Raw genomic sequence first — 15275 nt, 5'->3', positions numbered from 1 at the left:
TGATTGGGAACCATACTTAGGTAGCCCTTTTCMCTCCTTTCAGTGTGGGAAGTTAACTTTGTTTGTGGCACATAGCCCTTAAGCTTCACGGTTGTTTTGTATTGTTTATTGTTTTTGTCGGCGTCATTTCTAATAAAAAGGAATATGTACGTTCACCACGCTGCGCTTTGGTCCACTTCTTACAACGGCCGTGACACTTACTGTAGTTCATTAACCAAAATAGATATTTTCCAATTCAAGGTGTCATGTCATGGCTGACACCCCATTCTTTCTGCAGACATAATTTAATCTTAATTCAGATCAAAAATGTAACCGTTTTTGGAAAATTTGGTCACATAAAAAATGGAGGTAGATTGTACCGAAATCCTGTTACCAAACTTTTCATCTGCACAGTTCTTCCAGTAAATGTGTTTTTGTAAGTGTGCATTGTTAAAAGTAGAGCATAGAGTTGTATGGTTTGTGAAATCAATGTTTTTTGTTTGGCGTACATTTTAAAGTGAAAAATCTGAGTCTCAGCGTTATTCAGTAACTGTGGAATTGCCCAACAATAAAGCCACTGCCATAATGAGCTCCCATTGAAATCTGTGGGTTGCACCATGCTGCCATACCAGGCTACCTAGTAGAGTGGAGAGAAACTGGACAAACAAACAGACATCAATCACATTACCATCCATTCAGGAATTCACGTCAAGTTGGAGGACTTGTTGTACTTTCAAGTAAGATTGCTGTTATACCACAGTCAAATGAGGTGGTACCATATTCTTGAGTTGATGTTAAAAAAGATTTAGCCTACTTCTAAATGCCCCTGTCACTTGGCTTGCCTGGCTAAAGCAACAGACTCTTGCTGACACCGACTATCACTTGGCCCCTTCACTCGACAATCTGCCTTTACAAAAAAAGATTGCAGTTTTGAAATTGCTGTAAAAGTGCAGTAACTGCAGTCGACTGGGGTATTTTGGATGCAGTAATTGAACTGCAGTTACAATGCAAAATTACTGCCGTAAAAAWWWWTKTTATTTTGGACACAGTATTTGCAGCATACTGCAGTTATACTGCACTCAGGAATCAATCTTTTTTCATAAGGGTAAGCCTAACATAACAAATTATACAGACCCTTATGAAAAAGATTGCAGTCAGATTGCAGTGTAACTGCCTTTAGAGTGCAGTATAACTAAAATTMAACTGCAGCACACTGCAGATATTCTGCAATTACTGCGGCCAAGATACCACAGTCGACTGCAGTTACTGCACTTTTACTGCAGGTTCAAAACTGCCTTTTTTTTGTAAGGGGAATTATATTAATTCATGCTACAATGGACGTATTTTGTACTTACATTGTTTAGTCCATTGAGACAAACTGTGTACAAAAACACAAGTAGCCCTACCTAAACAAAACTGGTGTCACTGTCCTGGTATGGTGACACTGATAGTTTCACGGAACTGGTGACTTCTACGGCTGTGGCTAGATGGAGAATTATTAACGTAGCAGGTTAGGAGAATTAGAGTAGTAGGTTAGGAAAATTAGAGTAGCAGGGTAGGAGAATTAATGTTGCAGGTTAGGAGAATTAACGTTGCAGGTTAGGAGAATTAGAGTAGCAGGTTAGGAGAATTAGGTTAAGGTTAGAAAAATAGTTACGCTTAGTTAAAATGCTGTAATCCATCTAGCCACAACCTCATTGTCTACAAAATGCTTCCTCAATCTGTGACCGTTGCGTAGATATTATTTTGGGTCTGTAAGATGTTGTATGGTATATTTACAATCGAGTCTCAACACATAACCATTTTATAGAATCCTGGAGTTCTGGACCTCCAGTACAGCAGACAGCGACAGCTCCCTCCCTTACAGGCACGCAAATAGGGGAAGCGTTTGCGTTGTTTGCTAGTAATTATCGTTCTCCTGGCAGCAGGATATTATGCTGTCAACACGATCGCAGTTTTGTTTATCAAAATAAGAGTTCCCTTTAAAAAACATGCTACATTTTGGCAGTGGTGGAAAAAGTACTCAATTGTCATACTTGAGTAAAAGTAAAGATACCTTCATAGAAAATGACTCAAGTAAAAGTAAAAGTCACCCAGTTAAATTCTACTTGAGTAAAAGTCTAAAAGTATTTGGTTTTAAATATATTAAAGTATCAAAAGTAAAAGTATAAATAATTTACTCAGTTGGGATTACTCAGTAGGGTCTGTAGAATCGCCACTGAGAATACCAAACATTAGGAACACCTTCCTAATATTGATAAGTAACGCAATTACTACTACTAACTTTATGTTGCATATCTCTCAATTACTGTCCAATGTGACCTTAAGTTCACTGGCACTATCACATGCTTAAAACCACAGCAGTTGATGGCCATTCTAGGGAAATTTGGCATAACCTCTTCGCTGTCATAAAACAGACTGTAATTTCTGACTCGCAAAAAATACAGTGCACATTAACCTAATTTGTTCCTTCAGATGTACCTTTAACAGATCATTGTACCCATTCATTATTCTGTCATTGCTTAATATGTTATAATCCTCTTTAGTTAGTGGAGATGGAACCCACTGGGAAAAAACTATTTGAATTAACGTTGTTTCCACATCATTTCAACCCCCAAAATCAATGCGATGACATTAAATCAACGTGGAAAACCAATTTGATTTGCAGAAAATCATCACCTAAGAGCATTTAGTCTTTTTTTCACCCATTTTTTCACCTACATCCAATGACATGGTGAATGGTTTTGTTGATTTCATGTTGAATTCACGATAGTTCACAAATCAAACAAATGTAAATCAAAACTAGACATTGAACTGACGCCTGTGCCCAGTGGGAAGAGTTTTGGTTGTCTTTGCAATTTGATGTTAAGACCCAGATAGTCATTCTATGTGTATTTGTTAGAGCACAGATGACTTGTCTTTGTGAAGAAAAGGTTGTATTATTTTCGTATGATACCAGATAGATTTCACAAATGTGTAATTATCAGAAAACACTATGATACTAGATAATTCAAAGAGGTGTACGATAAATACCCTACTGAGTGCTCCCAACCTCACTTTTACATCGGCACAAAAACGCTTTCACTATAAGACAATACTTTCCATATGGCCTATGGAATGGGTATAGTAAAAGGCCAGCAACACTTGGCATTATTCAGCGCCACCATATATACAGTGCCTTCAGAAAGTATTCATACCCCTTGACTTACTCCACATTTTGTTGTGTTACAGTCTGAATTCAAAATATACATACAATACCTCATAATGACAAAGTGAAAACGTTTTAGGAAACTTTTGCTAATTCCTTGAAAATGAAATACAGAAATATACATTTTTGCATACATATTTAAACCCCTGAGTCAATACTTTGTGGAAGCTGCTTTGGTGGAGATTACAACGTTGAGTCATCTTGGGTATGCCTGTATCAGTTTTGCACATTTGGATTTGGGGATTTTCTCCCATTCTTCCTTGCAGATTTTCTCAAGCTCTGTTAAGTTAGATGGGGAGTGGCAGTGAAAAGCAATCTTCAAGTCTTTCCACAGATTTTCAATTGGATTCAAGTCTTGGCATTGGCTGGGCCACTCAAGTTCCTTCACATCCTTGTTCTGAAGCAATTCTATTGTTGCTTTGGCTGTATGCTTGGGGTCATTGTCCTGTTGGAACGTAAATCTTCTCCCCAGTCTAAGGTTGTTTGCACTCTGAAGCAGGTTCTCATCAAGGATTTGCCTGTATTTGGCTCCATTCATTGTTCCCTCTATCCTTACCAGTCTCCCAGCACCTGCCACTGAAAAGCATCGCCATAGCATGAGGCTGCCACCACCAATGTGTCACGGTAGGGATGGTGTTAGACGAGTAATGAGCTGTGCCTGGTTTTCTCCAGACATAGCACTTTGCATTCAGGTCAAAGAGTAAMATTTTTGTCTCCTCAGACCACAACATATTTTCCCTTATAATCTCCTAGTCTTTTAACTGCCTTCTGACATGCACTGTCAACTGTGGGACCTTATATAGACAGATGTGCTTCATTCTAAATTATGTCCAAACAATTGAATTGGCCACAGGTGGACTCCAATCAAATTGTAGTGACATCTCAAGGATTATCAAAGGAAATTAGACGCACCTGAGCTCAAGTTGGAGTGTCATAGCAAAAAGGTGTTAATACTTCTGTACAGTAAATTAAATAATTCTGTATTTCATTTCCAATAAATGTGCTCAATTTTCTACAAATATGTTTTCACTTTGTCATTATTGGGTATTGTGTGTAGATAGATGAAAAAACAAATCAATTAAATAAATTGAATCTGTAACAAATGTGGAATAGGTCAAGGGGTATGCTATGAATTTCTGTAGGCACTTTCTAAATGGAGTACTCTAAACCCTAATTTTACGTCAGCAAAAATAATAGTTTTTTCACTATAAAGCAGATATGTATTTCATATACAGGGATTTGCGTTGTGGCCTATGGAATGGGTGCAGTAAAAAGCCAGAAACACTCTGTATTACGCAGCGCCTGATGAAAGGACACCATGCAGTGCATTCGCAAAGTTCTGAATTTTTTTCCCTCATAGATCTGCATACAATACCCCATAAAGACAAAGTGAAAACAGGTTTTTAGACATATTTGCAAATGTATAATTTAAAAAACCCAGAAATRCCTTATTTACATAAGTATTCAGACCCTTTGCTATGAGACTCGAGATTGAGCTCAGCTGCATCCTGTTTCCATTGATCATCCTTGAGATGTTTCTACAACTCGTCTGGAGTCCTCCTGTGGTAAATTCAATTGATTGGACATGATTTAGAAAGAAACACACCTGTCTATTAGATCCCCAAGAACACAGTGGCCTCCATCATTCTTAAAGGGAAGAAGTTTGGAACAACCAAGACTCTTCCTAGAGCTGGCCACCGCGCCAAACTAAGCAATCGGGGGAGAATGGCCTTGGTCAGGGAGATGACCAAGAATTCAATGGTCACTCTGACAGAGTTCCAGAGTTCGTCTGAGAAGATGGGAGAACCTTCCAGAAGGACAACCATCTCTGCAGCACTCCACCAATCAGGCCTTTATGGTAGAGTGGCCAGACAGAAGCCACTCCTCAGTAAAAGGCACATAACAGCCCGCTTGGAGTTTGCCAAAAGGCACCTAAAGGACTCTCAGACCATGAGAAATAAGATTATCTGAACTGATGAAACCAAGATTGAACTCTTTGACCTGAACAACAAGCGTAACATCTGGAGGGAACCTGGCACCATCCCTACTGAGAAGCATGGWGGTGGCAGCAACATGCTGTGGGAATGTTTTTCAGTGGCAGGGACTGGGAGACTAGTCAGGATCGAGGGAAAGATGAATGGAGCAAAGTACAGAGAGATCCTTGATGAAAACCTGCTCCAGAGCCCTCAGGACCTCAGACTGGGGTGAAGGTTCACATACCAACAGGACAATGACCCTAAGCACACAGCCAAGACGACGCAGGAATGGCTTTKGGACAGGTCCCTGAACGTCCTTGAGTGGCCCAGCCAGAGTCCGGACTTGAACCCGATCGAACATCTCTGGAGAGACCTGAATATAGTTGTGCAGCAACACTCCCCATCCAAGTACTGAGTAAGGGCCTCCCGGGTGGCACAGCGGTCTAAGGCACTGCATCGCAGTGCTTGAGGCATCACTATAGCACTGGGTTGGATCCCAGGCTGTGTCACAGCCGACTGTGACCGGGAGACCCATGAGTCGGCGCACAACTGGCAAAGAGTTGTTCTGTTTTTGCTTTGTCATTATGGGGTATTGTGTATAGATTGATGAGGGAATTTWAAAAAATCAATTTTAGAATAAGGCTGTAACGTAACAAAATGGGGGAAAAGTCAAGGGGTCTTGAATGCATGTTGGTCCCATGTTTCATGAGCTGAAATAAAAGATCCCAGACATTCTCCATATGCACAAAAAGCGTATTTGTGTCAAATGTTGTGCACAAAATTGTTTACATCCCTGTTAATGAGTATTTCTCCTTTGCCAAGACAATCCATCCACCTGACAGGGGTGTTATATCAAAAAGCTGATTAAACAGAATGATCATTACACAGATGCACCTTGTCCTGGAGACAATAAAAGGCCACATATGTCTCAAGTTTTGAGGGAGTGTTCAATTGCCATGCTGACTGCAGGAATGTCCACCAGAGCAGTTGCCAGAGAATTTAATGATAATTTCTCCACCATAAGCTGCCTCCAACATGGTTTTAGAGAATTTGGCAGTACGTCCAACCGGCTTTACATCCGCATACCACATGTAACCACAGCAGCCCAGGACCTCCACATCCGGATTCTTCATCTGTGGGATTGTCTGAGACCAGCCACACGGACAGCTGAWGAAACTCTGGATTTGCACAACCGAAGAATTTCTGCACAAACTGTCAGAAACCGTCTCAGGGTAGCTCATCTGCGTGCTCGTCATCCTCACCGGGGTCTTGGCCTGACTGCAGTTTGGCACTGTAACTGACTTCAGTGGGCAAATGCTCACCTTCGATTGACACTGGCACACTTGAGAAGTGTACTCTTCTTGGATGAATTCCAGTTTCAATTGTACTGGGCAAATTACAGACAGTGTGTATGGGAGAGCGGTTTGCTGATGTCACATTGTGCCCCATAGTGATGGCGGGGTTATGGTAGGCATAAGCTACTGACAACGAACACAATTGCATTTTATTAATGGCAATTAGAATAAACAGAGATACCTATACATTTTAGTAATTYAGCAGATGCTCTTATCTAGAGCAACTTACAGTAGTGAGTGCATACATTATTATTTGTACTGTTCCCCCGTGGGAGTTGAACACACAACCCTGGCGTTGTAAGTGCCATGTTCTACTAACTGAGCCACACGTGACATTRTTGTGCCAGTCATCCGCCGCCATCACAACATGTTTCAGCATGATAATGCACAGCCTCATGCCGCAAGGATCTGTACATAATTCCTGGAAGCTGAAAATGTCCCAGTTTTTCCATGGCCTGCATTCTCACCAGATATGTCACCCAGCGTGTTTCAGTTCCCACCAATATCCAGCAACGTTGCACAGCAATTTAAGAGGAGTGGAACAACATTCCACAGGCCACAATCATTTGCCTGATCAACTCTATTTGAAGGAGATGTGTCACTGCATGAGGCAAATGGTGGTCACACCAGATACTGACTGGTATTCTGATCCACACCCCTACCTTTTTTWAAGATATCTGTGACCAACAAATGCATATCTGTATTCCCAGTCATGTGAAATCCATAGACCAGGGCCTAATGAATTTATTTCAATTGACTGAATTCCTTATGTGAACTGTCAAATATTAGAAATTGTTGCATGTTGTGTTTGTATTATTGTTCCTTGTATATTCTAGAGACTCTACTGAGTACGCCCAACCCCACTTTTAGATCGGCACAAATAAAATAAAAATCACTATAGAGCCCAATATTTTCAACATACAAGCCAGAACATTGTATTGTCAATGGTGGTCTTAAAATAATATGTTTAAAAACATATATATATTCATAAATCCCTACTTGTATTTGCTTATAAATGAAGAAAAAATGAATCGACTGATTAAAATGTGATATTTGTTACGTTATCCACCTTGCAATGTTTTATTTTGAAGGTTTCCTCATTACCATAGTAAACTGACGTCGTCGTTAATGTCGCTAGCGTAATAGTAGTGATGCAGGAGGTGAACAAATATAAATGATATAAAAGGCTACAGATGAAAGGGGAAAGTATCTTCAATCTTGAACCTAGGGGAAATGGTTGTTGCTTGCTAGCGTTCACAAGCACCGCGTTAGYAACAAAATAGCCTAAACGTTTCCTTGAAAATGTCTAAAATGCAGCTGTTGCAGGTTTATCTAAACGAGCGGTTAACAGCGGTGGCTGTTGAGATATTTGGGGCYGTGGAAAATACCATAGGAGRGTACCAGGAAGAAATCTCCCGTTCAAATGAGGAGATCGAACGTCTACGGAGGCTGCTGGATTTGGTTTTCCAACCCGACATAAAGCTACAGAGAGCAGGTTAGTAGTTAGCCCAATAATGGACTAAAGGAACCCAACTTTACTCCGTAAGGAATTTACAAGTTCTGTGTAAAGGCAAATTGGCACTCGAAGCCAAAACAGCCAAATACTCCATGTAAATATGAATCGATTCTCAATTGCGGCACGGTTCTATAAACATAAATCTCCTTATTTTAATATCACAAAATAATTTACCTGAAAAATACACACATACACTGTTTTACCCGGTTTTAACAGTTGCAGCAGATATTTTCAGTGACAACATGTTTGTGGCGTCCGTCTTCCATTAACACAGGGGTTCGCAGACAGCTAATAGCACAGGTAGTCTATTCTGTCTTCTGTTGTTTTCCGTAAACAAGTGCTGTAACATGGACATATCATATGGCCTTGTGGGAACCTAACCCGATAAAAGGTGTGTAATTGAACCTTATTGTTTGCTGATATGAAAGATGTTTCTCGTGTTTCCAAAATCGTACCGAAAGCGATGCGTATTAATGTTTAGAGCAAGCATCGGGGCTCATAGCAAAACTCCCCTGGTCAGATCAGAACATACTGTCGTCAATAGGCGCTGAAGCAGTTAGTGTCTATGAATGGATAGTTCGTAGTGAATGAAGACCGCTGCAAGTTAGCTCAATCAATGTGATTGAACCAGCCAGGCCTGCCAATCAACCAATTGACTAATTTTTTTATCCAATCCTCTCAGACCCCCAGCAGCTCATTCTCCCTGTCCCTGAAGAGGAGGTTCCCACTGAGCAGCAGCACTGTGAGCAGGAGTGGAGCCCCAGTCTGGTCCAGGAGGACCCAGAGCCCACTCCGATTAAAGAGGAACAGGAGGAGTTTGGGACCAGTCAGGAGGAAGAGCAGCTTCAGGGGCTGGAGTCTGATACCAAAGAGTTCATATTCATTTCTACCTGTGTGAAAAGGGACTGTGATCAGAACCCATCCCAGTCCTCACATCTTTACCAAATCCATACTGTGGAGAACAGAGTGAAGGACTCTCTACCCACCAAAACAATTGAACAAGACATCAAAACAGAACATGGAGAGGGCTACGGAGAATCCGAACCAAACAATGAATTACAGCCCCTCTCTCCAGTAAATTCAGACTGTTCTGCAGCTCAGATTGGGAACGATGAAAGTGACAATGGTGTGGATGGTGGAGGACTAATGTCAGGGTTACAGCCACTCAAATCAAAGAGAACATGGACGAAGAAAGGACAAAGCTCTAAGACCAGGGAAGCCAGTGAGTTGAAAGTTCCATTGAGGGCGGCTCACTCAGGGGAGAGACCACACAGGTGTCCTGTCTGCAGGAAATGCTTTCTGAAAAGTAGCATTTTAAAAACCCATCAGAGAATTCACTCTGGCATGAAACCATATTGCTGTAATGTATGTGGCAAAAGTTTCAGAGAAAAGGGAACCTTGACAGAACATACGAGAAGTCACACTGGGGAGAAACCATATCAGTGCAAAGATTGTGGCAAATGCTTCATCCGGATTAGAAACCTGACAGACCATATGAGGATACATACTGGAGAGAAACCGTATCAGTGCAGTGATTGTGGCAAGTGCTTCAGTCAGAAGAAAACCCTGACCATACATATGAGGACAGTACACTGGAGAGAAACCGTATCCGTGCAAAGAATGTGGCAAATGCTTCAGCCAGATGAAAAGCCTGAAAGGCCATATTAGGATTCACACAGGTGAGATGCACCATCAGATGAGAGACCATATAAGTGCCCCATGTGTGTAGAATGCTTCAGATCAGCAAGTCATCTAAAATGGCACCAGCGAAGACATCACACAGGAGAGAAACCACGTTGCTGACTTTGTGGTAAATGCTTCACTTGTAAGAACTGAGGATGAGAATGAACCCAGAGGGATAAACATGACAGTGCTGCTTGGGGCAAAATTGTACTCTCACTTGTAKGAGGACCTTTCCATTGTAAAACGCTGATGTTTCATAACCCTTCTGAGCATGGCACAAATGTATATACTGTAATAAGTTTTTCAGAACCTAGTAGTTATTTGGCAAATCCAGCATTATTTGCACGCAAAATCACAATTTATGTCTCACAGAATGGACAAACAAAATGTAAATGAAACTTTTGATGTGTGTCTATAGTACCCCTTGGGGGGAGTGTTTACCCCCTAAAAGCAGAYATGTAAATATTGACATGTTGGACAAATAACGCAAATAAGAAGTGTTCTGGATGTTACGCACCCTCTCTTCTGGATGTTACAGGGAATTGAACATATTAGCAAAAGTCTGAGTGAGGTCAAAACATGGATTGCCATTTCGATCACAAAAAACTATAATTTTCMAAAGATTGTAACAACTTATGGATGTTACAGAATCKGAAAGTTTTATTGATYAAAATCAAACCATATTTTGGGGGGGAATGTTTTTCAAATGTCAGCAGAAGGCATAGTATCTCAGGATTACATAATTGCAGTTAACCTATTAGGGTGTGGTATTTAGGCTATGTTTTGTCTTTAAATACACTATATATACAAAAGTATGTGGACACCCTTTCAAATTAGTGGATTTCAACCACACCCGTTGCTGACAGGTGTAAAAAAAAAAAAATGATGTTATTGCAGGTGTAGTGAAATGCTTGTGTTCATAATTCCAACAGTGCAGTAATATTTAACAATTCACACAAATCTAAAAAGYAAACTAATGGAATTAAGAAATATTAGGACGAGCAATGTCGGAGTCCGGAGTATAAATATACACTGAGTATACAAAACATTAAGAACACTTGCTCTTTCCATGACTGACTAATCTGGTGAATCCAGGTGAAAGCTATGATCCCTTAATTGAGGTCACTTGCTAAATCCACTTCAATCAGTGTAGATGAAGTAGAGGAGACGGGTTAAAGAAGGATTTCTAAGTCTTGAGACAATTGAGACTTGGATTAGGTATGAGTGCCATTCAGAGGGTGAATGGGCAACACAGAAGATTTAAGTGCCTTTGAACAGGGTATATTAGTAGGTGCCAGGCGCACCAGTTTGTGTCAAGAACTGCAATGGTTTTTCACGCTAAACAGTTTCTGGTGTGTATCAAGAATGATCCAACACCCAAAGGACATCCAGCCAACTCGACACAACTGTGGGAAGCATTGAAGTCAACATTGGGCAGTATCCTTGTGGAACGCTTGACACCTTGTAGAGTCCATGCCCCGATGACTTGAGACTGTTCTGAGGGCAAAGGGGGGGTGTAACGTGTAATCAATATTAGGAAGGTGTTCCTAATGTTTGATAGTGTGTGTGTGTGTGTGTGTGTGTGTGTGTGTGTGTGGTGTGTGTGTGTGTGTGTGTGTGTGTGTGTATACACACACAAGTTTGGGGTCACTTAGAAATGTCCTTGTTTTTGAAAAAAGCAAAAAAATGTTGTCCATTTTAAATAACATCAAATGTATCAGAAATACAGTGTAGACATTTGTTCATGTTGTAAATTACATTTGTAGCTGAAAAGGCAGATTTTTTAAATGGAATATCTTCCATATATTCCAGCTACAAATGTCATTTACAACATTAACAATGTCTACACTGTATTTTTGATCAATTTGATGTTATTTTAATGACAAAAAATTAGCTTTTCTTTTAAAACAAGGACATTTATAACTGACCCCAAACTTTTGAACGGTAGTGTATATACATATACTGAAAAATATATATAAATGCAACATGTAAAGTGTTGATCCCATGTTTCATGAGCTGAAATAAAATATCCCAGAATGTTCCATACGCGCAAAATGTATTTCTCTCAAATTTGTTTACATCCCTGTTAGGGAGCATTCTCATTTGCCAAGATAATCCATCCACCCTACAGGTGTGGCATATCAAAAACTGATTAAACAGCATGATCATTACACAGGTGCACATTGTGCTGGGGACAATAAAAGGCCACTCTAAAACGTGCACTTTTGTCACACAACACAATGCCTCAAATTTTGAGGGTGCATGCAATTGGCATGCTGACTGCAGGAATCTCCACCAGAGCTGTTTCCAGGGAATTTAATGTTAATTTCTTACCATAAGCGGCAATGTCATTTTAGAGAATTTGGCAGTACGTCCAACCGCCTCACAACCGCAGACCACATGCAACCCGCCTGCCCGGACCTTCAAATCCGGCATCTTCCCCTGTGGGATGGTCTGAGACCAGCCATCTGGACAGCTGATGAAACTAGGGGCTTGCAAACCTGGATTTCTGTACAACATTTCAGAAACCATCTCAGGGAAGCTCATCTGTGTGCTCGTCGTCCTCACCAGGGACTTGACCTGACTGCAGTTCGGCGTTGTAACCAACTTCAGTGGGCAAATGTTTCACCTTCGATGGCCACTGGCACGCTGGAGGAGTGTACTCTTCACATATTAATCCCGTTTCAACTGTACCGGGCAGATAGTGTTTATGGGAGAGCAGTTTGCTGATGTCAACATTGTGCCCCATGGTGGGGTTATGGTATTGGTAGGCATAATTGCATTTTATTGATGGTAATTTCAATAAGCAGCTCGGCGACGCAAACAATGCATTCTTTATCAGAAGTTTGACCGACCACCGATATACCAAACAGGTCGGTAACAGACCTGGGGAATTGGGATATTTTTTAGACTAGAGGAAAGAGTGCCCTTACTGGCCCTCCAAAACCACTTCCAGCAGCATCTGGTCTCCCATCCAGGGACTGACCAGGACCAACCCTGCTTAGCTTCAGAAGCAAGCCAGCAGTGGTATGCAGGTGGTATGCTGCTGGTCAATGAAGCTCATGACAAAAGTTGATGCCATAGTTTCAGTGGTGGAAAAGTACTCAGTTGTCATACTTGAGTAAAAGGAAAGACATCTTAATAGAAAAGGACTCAAGTAAAAGTCACCCAGTAAAATACTACTTGAGTAAAAGTCTAGTAGCATCTGGTTTTAAATGTACTTAAGTACAGTGGTGGAAAAGCACTCAGTTGTAATACTTGAGTAAAAGTAAATGCTATACTTCAAATTCCTTTATATAAGCAAACCAGAGGCCGCAATTTTTTTAAATATACGTGTATATATTTTTTACGGACAGACGCGAACACTCCAATATTCATAAATAATTTGCAAACGCAGTATTTGTGTTTAGTGAGTCCGCCAGATCAGAGGTAGTAGGGTGACAATGTGTTAAATCAAATTGTCACATGTAAAATGTCTGGGTAGCCATTTGATTATCTGTCCAGGAGTCTTTGGCTTGGGTGTAGAAGCTGTTAAGAAGCCTTTTGACCTAGACTTGGCGCCCTGGTACCGCTTGCTGTGCGGTAGCAGAGACAACAGTCTATGACTAGGGTGGCTGGAGTCGTAACAATTTTTAGGCCTTCCTCTGACACCGCCTGGTATAGAGGTCTTGGACGGCAGGAAGCTTGGCCCCAGTGATGTACTGGGCCGTACGCTCTACCCTCTGTAGTACCTTGTGGTCGGAGGCCAAGCAGTTGCCATACCATACAGTGATGCCACCAGTCAGGATGTTCTCAATGGTGCAGCTGTAGAACGTTTTGAGGATCTGAGACCCATGCCAAATCTTTTCAGTATCCTGAGGGGGAATAGGCTTTGTTGTGCCCTCTTCACGACTGTCTGGGTGTGTTTGGATGGAGAGGTTGTTATCCTGGCACCACACGGCCAGGTCTCTGACCTCCTCCCTAAAGGCTGTCTCATCGTTGTCGGTGATCAGGCCTACACTGTTTGTGTCATCAGCAAGCTTAATGATGGTGTTGGAGTTGTCGTATCTTATCCATCATTAAAGGTGAAGACTTATTTTATCAAATCAATTTCCCTAATTATTATTACGTGATTCAACTAATCATGTACATTTTATTAACTAGGAAGTCGGGGCACCACAGAAAATCTTCAGATTACAAAGTTATATTTTCAGAATAAAACTATCTGATCAATAATTCTTCTATTAATGTCAGTCTCATTCCAAACGTTGTCAATGTGTTGGTTTCTGCACGAACCCAGCTTTTACTATAAATCATCCATCACACAATTGGCTTATCATTTATTTACTAACTAACTAAATATTCACAGAAATGCACAAAACAAATAAACAGTAGATATTGGTTACTAACAAGGATAGGGGAAATTCCCTCGTGGGCTAAGCCGATATGACGGCTTGGTGGACAAAGGGAAGTGGGTGTGGACAGAGAGAGCAGAAAGGAAAAAGGGATCACTACACACAGTTGATAATTATATTAATTGAAATGCTAATCCTTTGCACATGAACGCTCACTCATTCGGGAATAATTGCAATCAATATATATTTACGCCCATGTGTCGTTGTGATTTTCTCTGTTGGAATCCGGTTCGTCTGCTGGAGAGTTCATCCGTCTCGCTTCTCTTTCTGTTTCCCTGAAGATCAAAGTAGTTGGTTAGAATGGATACTTCAGAGTACCATTCAGAAATGTTGTCATAGATAGATGTTTCGGCGACTTGTCGTTATTCTCGTCCAGGTTTCCCCCATATCTAGCTGCAGACTAGTAATTAGTATCTAAGATTTGCTCGTATTCTGTCGGATCGATAGTCTCAGAGTTGAACCATTTCCAGCCGTGTAGCCAATGCCTCCATGTGGAATGGTTAGGAATTCAATAACTATTCACAATCACAGCTCATGCTGTGGTTTGCTTAGTCTTGGTACTCAAACCTGTGCACGCCCAGCTTACACCGAGGTATGCGTGCTGAAGAGGATCTCCTCAGGTGGGGGTTTTATTCGTAACAATAGGAAAGGGCGGTTCCATGACGTCAGATCATGTCTGTTGCTCACGGGGCGGTCCAATGACTTAGTTAAACTTTAAAGGGAATTACAATTCTCTCACATTAAAGGTTTAACATCACATTACATAATTTCACAAATAGTTTCATCTTTACTCATTCATTTTATACAAGAATTAGATGCAAACACCATAATTGAGAAATGTACACATTCAGAGATATACAGTGGGGCAAAAAAGTATTTAGTCAGCCACCAATTGTGCAAGTTCTCCCACTTAAAAATATGAGAGAGGCCTGTAATTTTATCATAGGATACACTTCAACTATGACAGACAAAATGAGGAAAAACAATCCTGAAATCACATTGTAGATTTTTTATGAATTTTATTTGCAAATTATGGTGGAAAATAAGTATTGGTCAATACAAAAGTTTCTTCAATACTTTGTATAATACCCTTTGTTGGCAATGACAGAGGTCAAACGTTTTCTGTAAGTCTTCACAAGGTTTTACACACTGTTTGCTGGTAAT

The 15275-nt window shown here is 40.8% G+C and overlaps 1 pseudogene; it reads left to right on the top strand.

Annotated features, from left to right (window-relative positions):
- The first annotated feature begins 7686 nt into the window (after positions 1-7686).
- On the top strand, positions 7687-11260 carry LOC111970388 (zinc finger and SCAN domain-containing protein 2-like; annotated as a pseudogene).
- The last annotated feature ends 4015 nt before the right edge of the window (positions 11261-15275 follow it).

The sequence above is a fragment of the Salvelinus sp. IW2-2015 genome, linkage group LG11, assembly GCF_002910315.2.
Source record: "Salvelinus sp. IW2-2015 linkage group LG11, ASM291031v2, whole genome shotgun sequence".
Taxonomy (NCBI): domain Eukaryota; kingdom Metazoa; phylum Chordata; class Actinopteri; order Salmoniformes; family Salmonidae; genus Salvelinus; species Salvelinus sp. IW2-2015.
Note: the sequence above shows the minus strand (reverse complement) of the source record. Positions and strands in the feature narration are given on the sequence as shown.